Source organism: Humulus lupulus, chromosome 3, assembly GCF_963169125.1.
Source record: "Humulus lupulus chromosome 3, drHumLupu1.1, whole genome shotgun sequence".
Lineage (NCBI taxonomy): Eukaryota > Viridiplantae > Streptophyta > Magnoliopsida > Rosales > Cannabaceae > Humulus > Humulus lupulus.
The window spans coordinates 147,171,331-147,185,219 of NC_084795.1; positions in this window are offsets into that span (position 1 = coordinate 147,171,331).

The window sequence follows — 13,889 nt, forward strand, 5'->3', positions numbered from 1 at the left end:
TCGGCATATCTGCAAAATCAAAAGAAAAATGTGAGGAAGAGACAGAACACTTGACCCTCCAGTTTTTTCCTCCTAGCAAGAGTTTTCCATCGAGGGAGCGACGGCGGAAGCACTGAGCTAGGAAATACCGAGACTAGGGGCTGAGGAGAAGCGGAGGCAACCCCATGACCGTCATCAGGCGAGGGTGGGTTGGGAGGTTCGGGTGGAAGGTGTCCCTCCGTAAACTTCAACTCCCACTGCAATTCAAAAAGGGTCATCCTAAGGCTCGCTACATGGTCACTAAGGTCTGGGGGGGAAGGTGCTCCATCTCCTATCGACACCGAGTCAATTTCGCTCTCCACCACCCAAATTTTACGCCTAAGTTCAACCATGTACTCAAGATGGCGGATACGGACATGCCTTAACGAGTCATAGTCCTGGTAGGGGTTTTCCTCAGGGGACTCTGAATCGGAGGACAGGTCAATAAATTCAACCCCTGGAGGTATGTCGGACGGGCTGTCACTGGCCATTAGACCTCGTCCTGAAAGCGAGAAGAGGTTCACGTATAAATGAGGGGATGGCTACAAAACACAAAGGAATAGGCTTAATATCTCTAGGTGCAAACGTCCTAAATGGCCCACTATAGGGTATAAAAAAGGAGGGGCATGCATGTGGTCAAACTCACTACAAGCTTAGGCCAAGGTACCCCATCCCGAGCAATGCCAATTTGGACCCAATGAATGTGAGGGAAAAAGAAAATATACCTCAAGCGGTTAAGATGGAGCGTAGTTGGGGTCGAAAGGAGGTCGAGGGACGAAAAGCACCAAAGGGTCGAAAGTACGCATCTGCAAGAATAGACCAAAAGGATGTGTTAGCCTCCGAATAGACATGCCAAAAATTAGCTTATGTAAAAAAAAAAAGTGAATGATGAAAATGAAATGAAAAAAATAAAATACATGAAACTATGGCAAAAGTGAGGTTGTGGGGGATTGAACTCCTTACCTCTTGAAAAAGGAAGGATTCTCCAAACCACTAAACCAAGGAAGTAAGGTGAAAATAATAGGCCCTCCATCAAGGCCTATTTATAAGAATTAAGGAGAATAGTCTACAAGAGCACTTAAAGGTCCTCTCCTAGACTGGGGGGCAAGTGTGGACGCTCAATATTCCATGCCCATAAAAGATCCCAAGCGCATGCTAAGGTCCTATGAAGGCCAAAACGCGTGTCTGAGCCGCGGGACGCTCGGGCCATCGCCCTTTGGCAGCAGCCTCACAGCAACTCGTGATCCATGAGGTCCCAGCCGCATCACCCTGGTCTCGCTTAGCCATGCCCCAGGTGCGCATCGACGGCCTCGCTTGGCCACGCCCCAGGCACGCGGCCCGCCTCGCGCGCACCTCTGGCCTCGCTCGGCCATGCCCCAGGCGAGCAGCTCGCCTCGCGCGAGTACCTCCAGCCTTGCTCGGCCACGCCCCAGGCACGCAGCACACCTCGCGCACACCTCCGGCCTCGCTCAGCCACGCCCCAGGCAATCAGATCGCCTCACACGCGTACCTCCAGCCTCGCTCGGCCATGCCCCAGGCGCGTGGCCCGTCTCGCGCGCGCATCTCCGGCCTCGCTCGGACATGCCCCAGGCACGTGGCCCGCCTCACGCGCGCACCTCCCGTCTCGCTCAGCCATGCCGTCAGGTGGCCATGCGGAGGAGGCCTCGCAAGGGAGTAGGAGCCACGCCGTTAGGTGGCCATGCGGAGGAGGCCTCGCGAAGGGATAGGAGCCACGCCGTGGCCATCAAAGTCTGAGTGGCATGGGAGTCATGCCATCAATAGGCCTCCTAAGGACGCCTCGCGAAGGGATAGGAGCCACGCCGTGGCCATCAAATTCTAAGTGGCATGGGGGCCGCGCCACCTAGGGTCTTGTGAGGAAGGCATCTCGCCTCGCGCCCTTAGACATTTGTCGAGGCCACATGCTTATCACCTATGCTCATGGGCGACCTCGGGGTGCTTCAGGAATCTCGTGCCAAGGACCCGGGAGCCTCGCCTCATGCCATGACCATTACATGCACCAAGTGCCCCATTCCCTATACCTTGGGACCCCAATGCTCAGAGGTTCGGGTACGAGTCAAATGGAGCATACTCGTATGTCCTAGTACTGAGTACGACCGTTAAGGCTCTCTATGTCGAGTACGGACACCCGTACCAGTGGGGGAGTGAGACTGCTGGGATAGGAGTTATGGCCCGTACATCTACGACCAAGAGTCAGAGTTGACACCACTACCACCTGCGCCACTATGTCTGTCACCACTCCTCTGACATGGGTACGGACAAGTAGTGGAGGCATCCTCTTGACGCCTGCCCCTGTACTGGATGCAAGAACACAACCTCTGAAACCACTCTCTTGACAGACTACTTATGTACCACTTAGTCTCCTGGACCACCATGTATCCAAGGCCATTAGAGCCTGCTATAAAAAGAACCTCTCTCCCACGTGGGAGGGGGTTGGAAAATTTACTGTAGCAAGTGCTTGAGAGTGAATGAAAGATTGATTTCTCCATTGTTGTTCTGTCATTGTTCTTGAGTTATTGCTTAAGTTTCTACTGCTTTTTCATTGGCTATCTTTACTTGATAATTTTTTCCAACTCAACTTAGTTGACGAGTTCTCACCGTCAACAAATATAATGACAAAAATAATAAAGAACACAAGAAATTATTGTGGTTCGGGCTCAGGAACTGGTAATGACCTACGTCCACTTAAGCTATTATTGATATGAGACCTCAAAGGAGTGATCAAAGAATTAGGGTTCTTTGAGTTTCACAAACCTGAGAGAGGTAAACAATACAGTCATAATACAATAGCTCTAATTCTCTCGTAAGTGTCTAACTTCAATTAACCAAAAGCCAAAAGTCCCTTCCTTGAGCTATCTTTCTCTATTTATAAGCTCAAGGAGGATTACATGAATTTGTTACAGATATTCTCTCCTAATTAATCGGATAATCTGGAATCATTGGAGATAATCTCAGAATTGATTATGATTTCCACAAGATCATCTTGAAATATGCGGAGTGTACGACCATGCTGGTCGTAAGGAAAATTGAACTGCCATGCCAGGAGGATCTTACTGGTCGATGGTCGAACAGTACTCTGCCAGGTGTCAGCCACGTGTTTAAAAATGCCTGCCACGTCACCCGTGCCTATTTTTTTGATAACATTTTCCCCCAAGTTTATTTATTACGACCAACAATAAATAAACTTTAAGGAAAATGACTCTTCGATTACCCCACCAGATCTGTCAGGGTAGTTCGTGCATCCTTGGGAAAAGTAACCTACCCCTATCTAATCACGGCTTTTCGGTTCCCAAGTAACCTATTGACGGCTATCACCCTTCCCCATGCTTTGAAAAGAGGAAACTGATGATTACTTCTTCTTTCATGCCACGGACAAAAAATATATATAGCCTTCTCAGAGCCTTATTTTCCTTTTTACGCAAGTTATTTCTCTTTCAAGAAACCCTAAATTAGAACCTTCCTTCTCCCTGAAGATCATATTTCAGCGTTTCAAGAACCAGCCGTCCATTCTTCTACGCTTGAAACTCCTTCAAACCTCCACGATCTTTGCTTTGGTAAGTTTCAGAACCTTTCTGCTCTTTATTTTTGTTGTTCATGCCTTTGTGAGTTAACTGTTAAGTTCTGGTGTTGTATGTGTTCCTAAGTTGAGATGCATGAAAGTAGGGGATTTATCGGGTGATACTAGATAGGATGATGTTTCTTTGCAATTTAGGAGTTACGAGTTAGTGTGATAACCGAGATCATAAATTTAGGACGTAAAACCGAAGTAAAAATTCGATTTTTATGCTAGTTGAAAAACTGAGTTTTTCCCGCCCTTAAAGGAGTTGAAAAAGCTTTTTTCAAAAAACTTTTTACTTTTACTTTTTGATCTGCTTTTCAAACTGTTCGTGTGAAAAAACATTAGTTTTTTTGTTAGAATGCTGTTGTATAAAAGTTTGACTTTTATACACGACCAGCATTATTCTAACCGACTTTCTAGATTCTTCATCCTCACCTCCCCATTTTTCTGTTCGCAGATTTTAATGCCAGATTTGTGGGGAGGTGAGCGACCAATCGAGGACAATCTTCTTACGCAACTGCTTGAAGGCGAAGAATAGCCGGCTCAGCGTGTTCACGAGATTCCATTCTTAAAACTTTCTTCTTCCAGACCTCAACCATCACCACCTAAAATGGCCCACTCTAAATCTCCAGGAAAAAGGAAACCAAACCCTGAAAACAATCCAAATCCTCCTGCCCTGCCTGATTCACAGGCTAGGGTTCCCTCGACCAACGGTTGAGAAAACATTGCCCCGGACCCTCGCATTCAGGTCAGGGCTCGCCCTCGGCATTCAAACCTTCCTGATGTCAAGAGGTATCTTTCTCCCCTCAGCTAGGTGACTCCCAGGATGCTTGCCAATTACCTTAGGAAGTATCCTCTCACTGGGGTCAATCTCAAAATCCCTGCTGCTGACCAGAGGGCTAACTTGCCTGGGGGCATCTACAGCGCCTGGTCCAGGTACCACATAGAGGCGGGGGATACCCTTCCTCTACATCCGTTCTATCAAGGGGTGGAAAATTACTTCGGTGTTGCCCCCTTTCAAATTACTCCAAACGGATATAGAATGCTTGCTGCACTCTATATCCTTTACAAACTCAAAAAATGGCCAGAGCCTACTCCTTACGAGGTCAACTTCCTTTTTGACCTTAAGTCCAACCCTCAACAGTCTGGGACGGGCTTTTTTCATTTTTGTCACCAGGAAACAAACTGAACATTCCTGAGTGACACATCCCATATCTCCAATGTGGGGAAATACAGCCACGAGTATTTCCTCACGCCCGACATGACTACGAACAACTTGGCCTTCGCTCGAGGAGGTAAATGTCCTTTTCCACTGGTCGCTACTTTTTCTTAGCAAATTTCTTTGTACTTCTCTAAAGTATCTTGTGCCTTTCAGGACCATGGCTACGCCCAAACCCAACACCAGACATGGTGTTGAGGTCCAACACATTGGCCAGGATGACTGACGCTGAAAAAAGCGTTAAGTCTCTGGTCACTAATGAAAACTTGAGGTTGTCTGGCCTCCTGACCCCTCGTCAAGAAACGAAGGAACCCGTGGTGGGAGACGCCACTGCCGAGGGGCACCCCGAGCAGCAACCCCTAGCATCCCCTCCTCGAAGGAGACCGACTGGGGTTACCATCAGGTGACCAACTGGCGCCCCCTCAACAGAAAGGCCTTCTGCCACCCAAGGGAAGGGGAAACAAATGGCAGCAGAAACTATCGTAGACTTGGTTGAGTCTTCAGACGAAAACGATACTATTATTTCTCTTTTAAATAGCTTGCTAATTCCCTGTCACTTATTTGATGAGGACGGCAATTTTACGTATACTCCAAATTTAGGGCCAAACTTCTTCGTGCCAGAGAGTGAGTGTATGACTAGTAGATTCAGTAGTGTAGCGACAAGTAGTAGTAGCTCGGGTATTGGACTTTGTGATGTGCCATAATTTGTCATCTATTTTTGTCTTACTATCTGCATGTTTATCTTTTTCAGCAGAAATGGCCTCCCCTAACGTTTTTGACTTGTACCAGACTCGGGAGGAGGAGGAAGTTCCCCTTGTCCGACGAAGGAAATTGGCCTAGAGACAAGATGGCGAGTCTAGCCAAGCACCCTCAGCCAAGAAGATTTGAGCAGCTGATCCTCCAAAGGATGGGCCCTCAGGCCAACCTTCTGCCCAACCATCCGCTCCTGCTGAGAAGGAGACTCCGCCTGCCGCCTCAAATCCCTCGCGTGTGGCTCCAAAAGAACAGGCCCAGCAAGCCGAACTTCCTGGGGCCAAATTCTTGAGCCGCTCTCTGCGATCAGCTAAGGATCGCCTTGCCCATATCCTAAAGCATGACTGTTGTAGGGAGGCAATGGCTGAGGCTGAAAACATGGGGGTCGATCAGATCCTCAACATGGCTCTTAATGAAGTGGCCAGTGTAAGCACTCTTTCTCTTTTTGCGATCTTGGTTTTTATTTTTCCTTCTTGTAATATAGCCTAACTCTTATTCTTTGACTGAAGCCATGCTGACAATGACCGCTGCTCATACTCGCGCTGGTGCCAGCATCGAGCAGTCTCGAGCGAAGGTCATCGAGGAGCTTCAAGCCGTAGAGGCTAGGCATGCTGGGGAGTTGGAGGTGGTCACCCAGCAGAAGGATGCCTTCGTGGCAGAGCTGGCAGAGAAGCAAGCTTCTTTGGAAACTCTCAGGAAGCAGAGGGATGATTACCAAGAGTCCACTTGAATCCAATGGCGTGAAGTCAAGAAACTTAGGCAGGAGCACCTTGCTAAGGACACGACCATTGCTGTTCTTCAGAGCCAGGTGGAGCAGCTTAAGCTTACCAATGCCAAGGACCTAGAGAGGTACAAGAACGTGACACTTCGGTGTTTCTACGATTTTTGGAAACACAACCAAAGTGCCGATTTCAGTTACCTTCCAGAGGACGCTAGGAAGGCCAAGCTAGCCCGCTGCACTGCTCGGTTGGCTGCCGAAGAGAGAGCTAGGGTCCCTGCTTCCCCAAGCATTCCGCCAGCCGCCGAAGTGGAGGGAGGAGAAGCTAGAGGGGACGTGGTCGATCAGAATGCTTCACAGGATCCTCCTGCTCCTCAAGCTCCTTAAAGTTTTTTTCTTTTGTTTTGCTTTAATTACACGACCTACGGGTCGTGATGTAAAGACTGATTTTTCTTGTTAATTTTGCAGCATGGGCAGCATATTTTACTTTTACTTTTGAACAATTACATCCAAGCAGTACTGCTTGCGATGTAAAAGAATTCCCTTTGATATTATAATATTTCTACTTATTATAACATCTGTTTGCATGACTGAACTTAGCATAGTACTTTGGCTTGATTTAACAAAATATAAATTTTGAAAAATACTCTAAGTACTGTAGCATGCTTTCACTTATTTTGTTCATGTGTTTACATACCTCTTGGTATGCTTTGCTATCGATGTACCTTATATGCCCCCCAAGTGACTGAGGAGCTTTAGGTCCTTGGTCACTTGCCTTGACCACGACCTGTACGAACATTACTGCTCGGTATAAAATGCAACACTTATAATACAGCAAAACAACACACGTAATGAACAAATACTTGTAAAAAAAAATTTCAAAGGTTGGCAAGAATGACTGGCTGCGCACAGTCCCTTATAATTCTCATATTAAAATGGACTAAACATGTCTTTACGAGTGATCTTTTAAAAAGATCTTACACTTATAAGCGATTAGCCATATAACATGACTAACCTTTTTTCAAAACTTGTAAAAAGTAAAAATTATTACAAGCTAGTCCTTTAAGAAGGACTGTTTATTGATAATACTTGCGCAGGTGTTCTCCATTCCAATAGCGCGGAACGAGATCTCCATTTAAGCGTGCAAGTTTGTATGTGCCTGGATGAAGGATTTCTTCAATCTGGGAAGGTCCTTCCCAGTTTGGTCAGAGTACTGCAGCAGCTGGGTCGCGGGTGTTTAAGAAAACTCGTCGAAGTACTAGGTCTCTGTCGTTGAACTTTCTTTCTTTTACTTTTGAGTTAAAATACCGGGCGACTTTTTGCTGGTACGCAGCTACTCGGAGTTGGGCTTTTTCTCGTTTCTCCTCAAGCGAGTCTAGGGACTCCATAAATAGTTGGCTATTCTAGTCTTGGTCGTATGTGATTCTTCGATGTGAGGGCGATTCTAACTCGACTGGAAACATGGCCTCATACCCCTATGCTAAGGAAAACAGGGTATGACCTGTTGTTGTTCGATGAGAAGTTCTATACGACCAGAGTACTTCGGGCAGTTGTTCCAGCCATGTTCCTTTAGCTTCTTCGAGCCTTTTCTTTAGGGTATCCTTAAGTGTTTTATTCACTGCTTCGACTTGCCCATTTGCTTATGGATGCGCGACTGAAGAAAAGCTATTGACGATTTCATGCCTTTCGTAGAAGTCTGTGAATAGGTCGCAGTCAAACTGGGTGCCGTTGTCTGAGACAATCTTCTGAGGCAATCCATACCGAAAAACGATGTTCTTCATGACAAAGTCAAGAACTTTCTTTGTCATTATGGTAGCGAGTGGCTCAGCTTCGGCCCATTTGGTGAAGTAGTCGACTGCTACAACTGCGTATTTTACTCCACCTTTTTCCGTTGGTAAGGATCCAATTAAATCGATACCCCATATTGCGAAGGGCCATGGACTTTGCATTTGCTTTAACTCGTTGGGAGCTGCGCGTGGGATCTTCGCACAAACTCCATTGAGTCTTCGTTCATAGTCGGCCAGAAATAACCCTGCCTCAGAATCTTTTTCGATAAGCTCTGCCCCCCAGCGTGATCCCCACAGAAGCCTTCATGTACTTCCCTCATCAACTCTTTAGCCTTTTTCTGGTGTAATACATCTGAGCAGTGGCATGGAGTATCCTCTTCGGTATAGAATACCATCGACAAATATGTACCTAGAAGCCTGTCTCTGAAGAGTCCTGGCTTTGTTTCTATCTGTTGGTAGTACACCATTCGTGAGATAATCCAAGTACGGTGCCATCCATGTATCTTCTATCTGAATTTCCATACTGGTTTCATCTGCTCGTATGCTCGGCTCGCATAGCTGTTCCACTGGCACTATATTTAAAGTGTCAGCATCTTTCGCACTCGCGAGTTTGGCTAAGGCATCTGCGTTTGAATTCTGATCTCGAGGTATTTGCTGGAGGGTATACTTCTCGAATTATGCCAGCAGATCTTTGGTTTGTTCAGGTAGGCCACCATTATTAGGCCTCGTGCTTGATACTCCCCTAAGAACTGATTCAATACCAGCTGTGAATCACTGTAAATATCCAACACTTTTATACTCATGTCTTGTGCCAACCTTAGCCCAGCGAGGAGTGCTTCATACTCGGCTTCATTGTTTGATGCAGTGAAATCGATGCCCTTCTGGCATTATCAATATCACTCCTGCTCCTACGTGAGATTCGTTGGACGATCCGTCCATGAATAACTTCCATGAAGGAGCTTCAACTTGGGGCTCAGGCACACAAGGTTTTCCGCACTGCTCGTTGTCTGGGAGCTCAATGAATCCAGCAATAATATTAGCCAAGACTTGTCCTTTTACTGCTGCTCGTGGTGAATATGTGATATCGAATTGCCCGAGGTCGACTTCCCATTTTAACAAACATCCAGCCGCCTCCGGTTTTTGTAGAACTTGCCAAAGGGGCTGGTCAGTTAAGACTGTGATGGGATGGGCTTGGAAGTAAGGACGTAACTTCCTTGAAGCCAAAATTAAGCAATAGGCTAATCTTTCAATGGGAGTATACCTCAATTCGACACCGATTAATCTCTTGCTAACATAATAAACTGCCTTTTGTATGCCTTCTTCTTCTCGTACTAGCACCGCACTAGCAGCATATTCGGTGATCGTCAGGTAAATGAACAAAGTTTATCCATCTATAGGCTTTGATAAAACAGGAGGTTGTGCCATGTGGGCTTTTAAGGCCTGGAAAGCCTGTTCGCAGTCTCTAATCCACTCGAACTTCTTGTTGCCTCTAAGTAGATTAAAGAAAGGGACGCATTTATCCGTCGACTTTGAAATAAATCTACTGAGTGCAGCAATCCTTCCAGTTAAACTTTGCACATCCTTGATTTTCACCGGCGATTTCATATCGATCAGGGCTTTGATCTTTTCGGGGTTGGCCTCGATTCCTCTTGAATTAACAATGAACCCCAAAAATTTCCCTGATCCTACTCTGAAGGAACATTTGAGAGGATTTAGCTTCATCTGATATTTGTTCAAAACATTGAAACACTCCTGTAAATCCTTCACATGTCCTTCTGCCTTCTTTGACTTTACCAGCATGTCATCCACGTACACCTCCATGTTTACTCCGACTAACTCCTTAAACATGTGGTTAACCAATCGTTGGTAAGTCGCACCAGCGTTTTTTCAGTCCGAAGGGCATTACTTTATAACAGTATAACCCTGTATCGGTCCGAAAGCTAGTGTGATCCTCGTCAGGGGGATGCATACTGATCTGATTATGTCCTGAGTATGCATCCATGAAAGAGAGGATCTCATGTCCTGCAGTCGCATTGACCAGCTGGTCGATCCTTGGAAGTGGGAATCAATCTTTTGGGTAGGCTTTATTAAGGCCTGTGAAATCCACACAGGTTCGCCATTTTCCATTAGGCTTGGGAACTAATACTGGATTAGAGAGCCATGATGGATAAAACGCCACCCTGATGAACCCATTCTCCTTCAGTCTTTCAACTTCCTCTTTTAATGCTTTCGATCTATCCTTATCGAGCAGCCTTCTTTTCTGTTGCACGGGTGGAAAACTTTTGTCAATGTTTAGGACATGGCTAATGACTGCAGGATCTATCCCAGCCATGTCTTTATGTGACAAGGAAAAAACTTCCTGGTTCTTTCTCAAAAATTCCACCAATTTGTTGCTTCTAAATTTTTACCAACCTTTACAACTCTGGTCAGAATTTTTTTATGAAGTTGGACCTCTTCAAGGTCCTCGATGGGTCAAACATCTTCCTCAAAATCCCCAAAGCAAGGATCTAAATCTCTATCCTCACTTTGGGCAACACCCTATTTGGTGACTCCATCACCGGATCGGGCTTGTGTATCAATGGCCATCTGCAACCTCTCTAGGGGAGTGCTCTTCAACGTTCCCTTCTTTGCCTTCGTGATCGAGGCATTATAAAACTCCCTTACTTCCCTCTGATTTCCCAACACGTGTCCTACCCCTGCGTCTGTCGGGAATTTCATGGCCAAGTGCCATACTGAGGTGACAGCCCAAAGGTCAACTAGTATGGGCCTTCCGATTACAGCATTGTACGCCGAAGGACAATCGACTTCTATGAAAGTAGCGAGTAATGTCCTGGTAGTAGGCGTTGTACCTGCTGTTATCGGAAGTCTGATTGACCCCGTTGGGGCGAGTCCCTCACCAGAGAAGCCGTAAATTGTTTGGTTGTAGGGCTCCAAGTCCTTGACGAACAACTTCATGCATTCCAGCGAAGACTTGTACAGGATGTTTAATGAACTTCCTGTATCGACTAACACTCTCTTCACCATCATGTTGGCAATTTGAACATCCATGACCAGCGGATCGGAATGTGGGAACTGGACATGCTGGACGTCGCTATCAAAGAAGGTTATTTCACCGTCCTCTGACCGAGCCTTCTTTGATGCCCGGTCCTCCACAGTCATCATCTCGATGTCCTGTTCGTGGCGTAGGGTCCGAGCATATCATTCCCTTGCCTTTTCGCTGCTTCCCGCAAGGTGTGGGCCTCCACAGATGGTGAGTTAAGTGCCAGCTACGGGATCAGGCTGCAAAGGTGGCGAGCGTTGGCGTGCGGGCGCCTGCTCGTTGCCACCTGGAGCCTTTCGTTGGGAAGTTCCCAAGGCTCGTATGTATCTCCTCAAGTGTCCTTGTCTGATAAGGAACTCGATTTCATCCTTTAGCTAGTTGTACTCGTTTGTATTGTGTCCGTAGTCATTATGATAACGACAGAACAAGGCACACTAGAATTTGTGGCCTGATACACCTCTCCTCGAGAATCGACAAGGGTAGTGTAGTTAGTGAACCGTGGTTCATAACGATTGCCCTTAGCGCGTTTTTTTTCAGAGGTGGAAGGTTCATTATGAGATTGTTTCCCCCCATTCTTGCCATTGCCATTGCCGTTCCCGTTGCCTTTGCCGTTGCCGTTGGGTTTTGACCCATTGGCGGCTTTGGCAGGTTCGACAATCCCCTTCTCTTTGCCTGGGGGCTTTCCCTCGCTGGCGATGGCATCCTCGAGCTTGATGTACCGATCGGCTCAATCCAAGAATTCTTGAGTAGTCTTACTCCATGCTTTCTAAGGCTACTCCACAAAGGCATGCGAAGCCTAACTCCTATAGTTAAGGCCATCATCTTGCCCTCATCTCCCACTGTTTTAGCTCTAGCCACTACTCGCATGAAGCACTGGACGTAATCCTTCAGTGGCTCTCCTTCTTGCTAGTGTATCTCCACCAGCTGATTCGCCTCAGTTGGGTGCACACGACCCGCATAGAATTGTCCGTAAAATTGCTTTACGAACATCTCCCAAGAAACAATACTTGCAGGAGTGAATTTGAAAAACCACTCCTGTGCAGCATCAAAAAGTGTTGCAGGAAAGATCTTGCATCGAGCATCTTCAGACACTTTCTGAATGTCCATCTGTATCTCAAACTTGTTGACATGAGATACTGGGTCACCATACCCGTCAAAGTTCTGAAGTGTGGGCATCTTAAACTTGCTGGGAGTTTCTGCCACAGCCATCCTTTTAAAAAAAGGAGTGCCCCTTCTCCTATCGTACTCGATATGAGACGTCCTTCCCCCGACCAGCTGTTGTATTGCCTGGTTCAGGGCATCTATTTGGGCTTGCACAGCGTCAGGAATCGTTAGGGCCTCTGCTGCTGGAGGAATGTACTCATCATGCCGTTCCTGGCGGTCATTGAGTAAATATCTTAAGTCTTCGTCTCTTCATCGTTGCTCGCTTGCTCCAAGCCGGTTAAAGACGTTATTTTGTCTGGGCTGCCCCCCAGCGTTACGTCGCTCGGGTTGGTCTTCCTTAGGTGGTGGGCTTCTGCCCCCACCTCTTTCTTCATTTCTTCGACAGGCATTTCCTCTACCTGAGTCGGCCTCATTGTAACCATGGCCATCTCTGAACCTTGATTGGCTATGGTGGGATCGACTGTCCCCTCAGTTGCCTCCTCAGGCTGGAACTTCCCAAGCGTTAGAGGGTGGCCTGCGTTGGTCGATAGGTCCCCGTGCATTATCATGATGTGGGGGGCCCTGGACCGCAGAGCTTATCTCTGAGTTCTTTCTGTTGCCAGAAGGACGCTGCCCCCTGCTCGGTGGGTTCGGATCTTCGCCCCTATGGCGTCTAGGACTACGGGGCTGCTGCCCAGCCCTATTCTGCCTTGGCTACGGGGGATTGCCTCGACCAGCCTGCGCTTCAAGATCCCTTGGTGGGACATCATCCTGAGGCATTGGTGGCTGCTCGAGCCTTTGGGGGCTCGATGGCTGGATCGGTGGGCTAGGATTGGGACCCCCCATTTGCGAGTTGATCAGGCTGTGAGGCAGGTGCAGCCTGATTCCTAGCCAAGTGCAGGGCTGCTTCGAGGGCTGCCATGGCCTCCCTCTGACGACAGTCCATCTCCGCCTATCTTTCACTTAGCTCCTGGCGTTGTCGCTCTATCTCTTGTTGCTGCCGCGCCATAATCTCGGTAGCACTTTCTTGGCTGGCCCTCAGATTGGCCAGTTCATCCTGCAATACCCCCAGGGTATTTCTCAGCGTCTCAGAATCCAGTTCTTCCTCATCAAATTCCAAATGTGGCTCATTTTCAGCCATGTTTTGAGGAGGAGGCAGTTGATATGGTGCAGCGCCAGCCGACTGCCCAGTCTTCTTTTTTGTTTTCGCCATTACTGCTTCAACAATTTCCTATCAAGCTCTCAATGAAAGCACCAGAATGTTGACCCTTATTTTGGTCAACTGACACGGAGTAAAAACGCTTGATGTGGATAGATTTATTGGAATGGATATAATGACAAAAACAGTAAAGAACACAAGAAATTATAGTGGTTCGGTCCCAGGAACTGGTAATGACCTACGTCCACTTAAGCTATTATTGATATGAGACCTCAAAGGAGTGATCAAAGAACTAGGGTTCTTTGAGTTTCACAAAGCTGAGAGAGGTAAACAATACAATCGTAATACAATATCTCTAATTCTCTCGTAAGTGTCTAACTTCAATTAACCAAAAGCCAAAAGTCCGTTCCTTGAGCTATCTTTCTCTATTTATAGGCTCAAGGAGGATTACATGAATTTGTTACAGATATTCTCT